Below are 9,435 nucleotides of genomic sequence, written 5' to 3' on the forward strand. Positions count from 1 at the left end.
GTATAGATATATATACACAATGGAGTACTATTCAGCCATTAGAAACAATGAATTCATGAAATTTTTAGGCAAATGGATGGAGCTGGAGAACATGAAACTAGGTGAGGTAACCCAGTCTCAAAAGATCAATCATGGTATGCACTCACTATTAAGTGGATATTAGCCTTGAATACTGGAATACCCAAAACATAATCCACACAACAAATGAGGTACAAGAAGAATGGAGGCGTGGCCCCTGGTTCTGGAAAGACTCAGTGTAGCAGTATAAGGCAAAACTAGACCAGGGAATTGAGAAGTGGTGGGTGTGAGAATAGAGGGAAGGAAGGGGCTCATATGACTTTAGGGGAGTGGGGGACCAGAAAAGGGGAAATAATTTGAAATGTAAATAAAAAATATAACGAATGAAATAAAAAATATCTAATAAAAAAAGAAGAAATAAAAAGAAGACACTAAAACATACATTTTTTCTTAACATTGAAAAATAACTCAGAAAACTGTGTGCCTTTGTTTAGCACAGAAGATATACTAGTTGGTTAGGACCCTGCCTTCAAATTACCATTTCCATTGTCCCTGAGCCTACAGTTGTTCTGTCCTAGGAAAATCCTGAATCCAGGTATCCATCTGCCTTTGTATCATTCCCACAATCTTGCTCAGAGTGTAGCTAACTCTGTTCCTTTAGTTCCATGAAGTCCCTCATCTAATTCATATTGCATACTTAAATTTTTGCATAGTAGAGAAATTACATATTGTTGAACTCACATATTTACAACTCTTTCCCATTGCCTTAAGGGGTGTCCTGATGGTCCCAACATTTTCCATTTTGATGACACATAGCCATTCAGGACTCATGCAGTCCTGCTTTTTCTAATTATCATGGAATCATTAGTACCAACAGAGAGGACATTCCTTAGAAAGAAAGATTCCTCCACTGCTAGTAGATCCAGAAAATATGTATATTATTACACAAACAAGCCTTAAATGGACAGCAGCCATTACTGTTCATGGAGGCTCACACTAGGACCCTGTCCCAGGGACAGGAACCATGTTGCTTTGTCCTTACCAGGACCACACTGGGCTCAGCAGCCATGAAACTTCTTAATCATTAGGTTCTGCTTAACAATGGTTGAACATAGGTCTTACACTAAAGGACTTTTATTCAGAAAGTCTTTTTCTGTGCAAATGTATTCAAGGTTACTCCTCATTTTCTCTTTTATCTCTTCAATGTGTCTATTTTGATGTTGAATTTTTTGCTTCATTTGGAATCAAGTTTTGTGCAGGCTGATAGGTATGGATATGTATGAATTTTTGTACATATGGTCGTCTGGCCATAGTAAGTAACTTTTAGGGGCCACCAAAGAACAAAATGAATCTGTATGGTTTACATTCCTATAGTTCTGTAATTCTAGAAGCTAGAGTCTATGGTAGGTGCTGGGCTCAAACAAAGAAGCAAACCCTTAACAAAGATACAGATAATCAAGTGCGCACACACATATACATACACACACACACACACACACACACACATCATAAAACAATAGGAAAATCAGTAACAGAAGCAAAACTTAGGTTTCTATATTATTTAAAATGTAAGAAACACTTCTGAATATATAAGGAGCCAGAAAAGAAATTAGTGCAAAACTATATAAAATTTCTTGAGTAATAAGGAAATGAAACTATTACACCAATCTTTGTGGATTTAATATTACAAGACTTAATAAGATTAATGTTTGGAGTTAGAAGGAGAGAACCTCAGGTGATAAAAAAAAAGACATTTGGTTTTTTGGGTCTGAGGTACTTAATACAGTCTTTTCATGTTCTGTCTATTTACTTGAAATTTTCATAGCAGGGTACAAGTGATCTGATGGGGAAGTAGAAAAAAATTGGGGAGAGATGGCCCTAACTGGGCAAGAAGGAGAGGAACATAACAATAAGATTGTGTGAGTCAAGTCATAAGGAGTTGTTTGATTAACTAAAAACCTAGAAATAGCTACAATACTTTTAAGTCAGTGTATAAGTATACATATATAGCTAAAATTACATCTTCTCTTTTGGGATGCCAATGTTGCCTCCATGATCCAAGGAGTATTTAGCAAAAATTCCAATAACAGACATGAACATCCTTCTCTTATGTTGTCAGTCAGGGTTATTCTTGAGATTCCCAATATGTTCCAAGCTTTTGCTTGTCTTATTGTCCCCTAAGAGTCTCAAGTTAAGTTCTATTTGTTGAGGACAGCATGCACATCAGACATAGGGCCCAGAGGCTCTTAAGCTGAAATTGATCTGAAATCTTCCACTTTGAGGATTAGCTACTATCCAATGTTCTGAAAGATACAACTCAAATTCCTGCCAAGCTATGGCACCTTTGAACCACAGTAAAACCCAGCATGGTACATGTGGCTATCAGAGCAGCAGTAGCATGTGCAACTTCAAGCTTCTTCATTGGACTTAAGATCCTCTCAACCTGAAGGGAATCCTGCCTGATATTAGAAGCCTAGCCAACTACTCTGGGCAGGTAAAGTCATAGATCTTAGAAAAGAACCAATAACTGTCACTTTATTAAACTGATACAAACCCAAACTATATTTTAAATATTTGACCTTATATATAAGTGTATGTTACTAGACAGATATCACTATAGAAAACCAAACCAATTAAATGTCAGAGTTGTGAAGCTCACTGGATTTATCTACAAAACAAACACTGCAACTATGGCTTAGGGAAATTTTCAGAAGATAACCTTGAAATACTTTAAGAAAGAGAGAATCAGGGAGTTTACTATAAGACTTTGTCACCTATGAATATCAGATGCTTTACCCATGAAGTCTCCCCAGCATGACTGCCCAAACACAAGGTCAATAAGGACAACAGCAATAGGCAGTAGGTCACAACACAACACAACACAACACAACACAAGGAAACTCATGCAAGATGAAAATGCTAAGAACAGGAGAGAGAGTGCCACTGGGGAAAAGGACATCAATTTCATATCCAATACCATGTGGTCTGCTCTGAAAGTTTGCATGCAAGTATCATTATACAGACTGAGCCAGTGTATATATATACATATATATGTATATGTATACATGATATAACTATTACATCTCAAAAAATAAAATAATTGAAAATATAAAAGTGTAAAGAATGAAACTTATAAATACCTATATTACAAAACCAAAAAATGAGTTCAAATAAAATGCCTTAGGGCACAAGTCAGAGAAGAGAAGCTTTACTCCTAAAGGATAAAAAGGGATTGTAAACTTTATACATGATGTGAGGAATATAAATCTCCAATCCTCAATGAAATATGGAGGCTAGTCCAAGAGGAAATATAGAATTAACACACATGCTAGCAATCTCATTGCTGGGTACAATTCAAAAACGATGGATGAAAATAATTTGAAGCAACTCCAGACTTCTCTGTTCATTATAACACTGTTTTTAGTAGCCAAATGATAGAAATTGAAAAGTGCATGAATAAAGAGAAAGAAAATTTAGAACATAAATAATTTCCACATAGGTATGCATATTTATATGAAATATTGTTCGTCGGTAAAAGTCTTGCCACGTGTGATATTATTGATACAATTACATTCAATGAAATGTCAAAGAAAATACTGCATGATTCTACATAATCAAATGTAACAATGTGCAGAAGAACATTGAATAGCCACTCTACTAGGGGAGTGATTTTTGTTGTGTATTAGAGGGTAAAAATATCCAGAGGCAACTAGAGAAGTCCAGAGCAGAAAAAAACGAGGGGACCTTGGGAAAAACAGGATATAGCTAGGGTTATGGAACCTGGGAAGGCAGCACACTGTAGTAGAGATAGCTAGAGAATAAGAGACACCAGGAACAGGATGAAAAACTTCCAAGGGAATTGGGAAGGAGGGAACCTGCAGAGTTAAGGGCCAGGCTGCTAAGTGCCTTTGTAGTGCATAACTTGGTATTTATGAATAGGGACTGTAGGAACCTGGAGGCAAGCAGGACTTTGATATGCAAACACATAAATATGTTCATGGAATGCCATATGTACATTTTTCCATAGGCAAGGGAAATGACTCTTTGTGCAGTTGGGAACCACTTTCAGTTTTCTGAAGAAAGCTGGTCTTTAACTGACATAAATTTTTATATTCCTATTGGGGTAGGGGAGCATTAGAGTTTGGGAAACTGGATTAGTTTTGGGTCTAACAAATAAATTAAAATAATAATAATCATAATAATAATAATAATAGTAATAGTAATAATAGTAATAATAATGATGAAATTACTTAGTTTGTTATCAGAATGTTTTGATTAAACTTTATTATAATTCCCAAGATTTTATTTTTTTCTTAATGTATTATTTCATTTAATGAGGACAAATTTACTCAAGAACTAATCAGTCAATGACTAATTTTGCAATGAGCAAAATTATCAGATACCAGTAAAAATTCCCTAGAACTGTTTGAGTTAAGTGAAAAAAGCATTGAATACAGAAACTATGGCAACCAAACCTATTGGAACATATAATGAAGACCATATTATTTGTTAGCTCCAGACGAGTTATCCGTAACATATTAACCTTGGCTAGTTCAAGACTTTGAACTACAGCTAGATATCTAGTTTTCTTCTCTTAAAAACAGTTGTCCAGATAGCTGTGCACTGGCTATTGATTAAAAATGGAAATCAGATCTCATTTCTCTTCTGCTTTAATCTTTTCCAGTGACTTCTTAAAAATTCAAAGTGTTGTACCTGATTTATGAAGCCCTATATGGCCTAGTGTTTTCAAACATCTTGAATCCTGTGTCTTCATTCCCTGTCACAGTGTACTCTGTGTAGTGTATAGATGGCTAGTCTTCTGATGATGTCATCCAATTCATATGCAGGCTTGATAGTGACTTTCATGTTTTGTTTCAAATCATGATCAGGCTCCCCATCCTATAAAATTTCTACTCCAACACTGTTCATATAATGTCACCCTTTTATAGAAGCATTTCCTTACAAATGGACATAAAATATTATTCAGGTATCCTAATAACATTTTACCATCATAATCTCTGTAAATATTAGCATCCCCTGAGCCTTATGGTAGTAGTGTTTCCTCCTCTCTCTATACCTCTCCTCTTCTTCCCCTTCTGTGGTGGCTTCATATGATAGTCTCATTAATAGAGAATTGTTTCTGTACAGGAGTGTGAAATTTAGTATGCAGAACAGATTCTATTGTAAGGATCTCAGTTAACATAGCTGTCATCTTACTGTATATTAATAAAATGTATGATATATGTAAGAAGTCCATGAGAAATGCATTAGAGAATAAAACCTGACTTTGCCTGGTTTTTAAAGTAATAGATTTTGCCTGCATTTTAGAGTAATGTCAATGAATTGTGTTTATATGTCCTATACTATATGAGCTAATTTTCTATCGTGTGTCTTCTATAATCTTCACTACAAAAGTTTAATTTGTACTGTACACAAATGACATAAAAGTAAATATAATGAACAGTGTTTATACAACTATTTGTGCTATAAAGAAGTCAGATTTAAACACTTTGGCTAATTAAATGTGAGTTTGTTTTTGCAACTGTCAAGAGTTTCTGTCTTGAAAAATGCTTTATACAAAATTAGAAACTTTATGCAAAATTAGAAAATTGTATATTTAATGGAAATTTAGTTACATTAGAGCAAAGAATTTATATAATTTAAACATTTGATAGTGATTTTTTTTCACCTAAAGATATCATCAGTTTTAATGAATTCACCCCTTTCCTTCTGGTGAATTATAAATCACATGAGTAATATTCTATGAACCTTGGTTTTATTCACAGGTTTCTATATGGAGATCAATAAACAATATTTCCAAATTCTTTCATTTGGCTTTAAAAATGATTTCATTCTTTTACTAAGTCAAATTTCATTCATGTATACACTGGCAAACACACAAAAAGTGAAGACTAATAATAATAAAAAATCTCTGAATATCTTACAGACTTGGTACTTTTATGCATTTTAATTTAAACACTGTCCAAAATTTTTGGCACTTTAAGATTTATTTTTATGCTTCTTCTCCTGCTTGCACTTACTTGCCAGAGCATCTGTTGGAACCTACTTCTACAGAAAACCATCTTCAACAACCATCCTCTTGGTACTGAGCAACTACTAGATTCTTGGCCTTCCCATTCACAGCTGCCCTTTGTTGGATTAGTTGAACTTCAAACTACCTAGAGGATCAAGTCATAATGGGAACATTTTTAGATGAGCCAAAGATGGAAAAGCATAATGCTCGGGGGCAGGAGAATAGGCTGTGAAACGGCCTAAGCATCTTGCAAGGTTGGCAAGTTGCAATGGAGGATGCACATACAGCTGTGATCGATTTGCCAAGTGGACTTGAGACATAGTCATTCTTTGCTGTATATGATGGGCATGCTGGTTCTCAGGTTGCCAGATACTGCTGTGAGCACTTGTTAGATCACATCACCAATAACCAGGATTTTAAAGGGTTTGCAGGAGCACCTTCTGTGTAAACATAAAGAATGGAATCAGAACAGGTTTTCTGGAGATCGCTGAACACATGAGAATTATGTCAGAGAAGAAACATGGTACAGATAAAAGTGGGTCAACAGCTGTGGGTGTCTTAATTTCTCCCAACATACTTATTTCATTAACTGTGGAGACTCGAGAGGTTTCCTTTGTAGGAATAGAGAAGTGCACTTCTTCATACAAGACCAGAAACCAAATAATCTCCTGGAAAGAGGACGAACTCAGAATGCAGGGGGCTCAGTGATGATTCAGTTGTCAACGGCTCTTTGACTGTATAGAGGGCCTTTGGGGATTTCGATTACAGATGTGTCCATGGAAAAGGTCCCACAGAGCAGCTTGTCTCACCAGAGCCTGAAGTCCATGACACTGAAAGGTCTAAAGAGGATGACCAGTTCAACATTCTTGCATGTGATGGGATCTGGGATGTCATGGGAAATGAAGAGCTCTGTGACTTTGTGTAATCCAGACTTGAAGTAACTGATGACCTTGAGAAAGTTTGCAATGAAGTAGTAGACACCTCTTTGTATAAGGGAAGTCGAGACAACATGAGTGTGATTTTGATCTGTTTTGCCAATGCACCTAAAGTCTCAGCAAAAGCAGTGAAGAAGGAGGCAGAGCTGAACAAGTACCTGGAAAGCAGAGTAGAAGAAATCCTAAAGAAACCAGTCAGAATGGCTAAGATTAAAAATTCAGGAGACAGCAGGTGTTGGAGAGGGTGTGGAGAAAGAGGAACACTCCTCCACTGCTGGTGGGGTTGCAAATTGGTACAACACTCTGGAAAGCAGTCTGGCGGTTCCTCCGAAAACTGGGCACCTCACTTCCAGAAGATCCTGCTATACCACTCCTGGGCATATACCCAGAGGATTCTCCACCATGTAATAAGGATACATGCTCTACTATGTTCATAGCAGCCCTATTTATAATTGCCAGATGCTGGAAAGAACCCAGGTATCCCTCAACAGAAGAGTGGATGCAAAAAATGTGGTATATCTACACAATGGAGTACTATTCAGCCATTAGAAACAATGAATTCATGAAATTCTTAGGCAAATGGATGGAGCTAGAGAATATCATACTAAGTGAGGTAACCCAGACTCAAAAGGTGAATCATGGTATGCACTCACTAATAAGTGGTTATTAACCTAGAAAACTGGAATACCCAAAACATAATCCACACATCAAATGAGGTACAAGAAGAAAGGAGGAGTGGCCCCTGGTTCTGGAAAGACTCAGTGAAACAGTATTCAGCAAAACCAGAACGGGGAAGTGGGAAGGGGTGGATGGGAGGACAGGGGAAGAGAAGGGGGCTTACGGGACTTTCGGGGAGTGGGGGGGGCTAGAAAAGGGGAAATCATTTGAAATGTAAATAAATTATATCGAAGAAAAAAAAAAGAAATCCTAAAGAAGCAGTGGGAAGGCATTCCTGACTTAGTCCATGTGATGCGCACGCTAGGCAGTGAGAACATTCCCATGCCCCCTCCCGGGGGCAATAGACTGAACCCTTACAAAAATGATGACACTAATTCTGCATCGACTGATGATATGTGGTAAAGCTTCAAATCCAGCCATGGATTCACCTTCACCTTCAAAGGAGAAGCCAGCTCGTCCTTGCCAAGCCTTTACCATACATCATCGACAAAGGAAGTGGTCTGACCTGGGTGAGGACTGCAGCCTCAGTGATGGAACAGCAAGTCGTGTTTGGACTTGGTTGCAATAGGGAAAGCAGTAGTCACATAGCTGGATGCTCATGTGCACGTTATTATGAAGATTCCAAAAGCTTGCACAGCTGTCCACCCCTGCATGGTCTACAGAAACTGTCGCTGTGTTCTATTAAGGACTGGCTTGTTGACACAGCCCTACCTCTCACCTGTCTCTAGGATGTCCTCTCCTCATAGTGAAGAGTATTACAGCTAATCCTTTATATTCATGAGATTATCTATTCATTTTGGGCTAACATGCCTTGATTCTCTTGAACCTCTTTATGAGTTCTTACATTTAATTACTAATTGGTAAGCAGCATCTTCCTTCACCGTAGAAGAAAGCCACATTTTTTTCCTACCGTGATAGGCTGGGCATGCTGCTGTTCCTAGTAAGATATTCCAAATTCCCATTTTATCAATAAAGCTTGGTTTAACAAACAAGAAAGTTTAAAAAAAAGATTTATTTTTTACACATGAGGGAAAGGTAGCTCAGATAAATTTTGTCATTGGGAAAAGTTTATACTAGTCATATCAAAGTCTCACATGTTCTGTTGATGAATCTCTCAATTGCCTTAGGGGAAAAGAATTGATAACTGATTTAATGCATTTTTTCTTTCTTTTTTTTAATTTTTTATTCGATATAATTTATTTACATTTCAAATGATTTCCCTTTTCTAGCCCCCCACTCCCCGAAAGTCCCGTAAGCCCCCTTTTCTTCCCCTGTCCAACAGCTCTGTCAGAATATCAAAGATTAGGTGATCACAAATAGCAAAATGATATATTTTTGGTGCCTCAAAGAAATAAATTTTCTAGTCTTTCTTGAGCATAATGTAAAGGCATTGCCTCCTTCTCACTATACAACAGCTCCAAGTATGACAAAGAAGCAGTTGAATGAAAACACTTCAAGTTTCAGAGGGATGAAAAAACTGACAGTATTTCAGGAAAAAAAATTGAAAATATAAGAGCAGTAACAGACAAAGATATTAGATTTTCAAACCATTTTCATGTTTTGGGTTACTTTTAATGAACTGATAAAAATTAATGAAGTGCCATAGTAAGAAAAATTTGGGAAAAAAACACATACATTTCTAAGTTATAAATGTGACAGGTCAAGACAGTTAAGAGGTTTCTCTGTCTTGAATTCTTGCTGAGGCCATTTTAGGTTTGACTAGAACTTGGTATTTCTCATGAAAAATTCTGTGTGAAATCACCAAATCCT

General features: G+C 36.7%; 1 pseudogene; it reads left to right on the forward strand.

The window, feature by feature from the left end:
• The first annotated feature begins 6,203 nt into the window (after positions 1-6,203).
• On the forward strand, positions 6,204-8,067 carry LOC127696265 (protein phosphatase 1A-like; annotated as a pseudogene).
• The last annotated feature ends 1,368 nt before the right edge of the window (positions 8,068-9,435 follow it).

Source organism: Apodemus sylvaticus, chromosome 11 (genome assembly GCF_947179515.1).
Source record: "Apodemus sylvaticus chromosome 11, mApoSyl1.1, whole genome shotgun sequence".
Taxonomy (NCBI): domain Eukaryota; kingdom Metazoa; phylum Chordata; class Mammalia; order Rodentia; family Muridae; genus Apodemus; species Apodemus sylvaticus.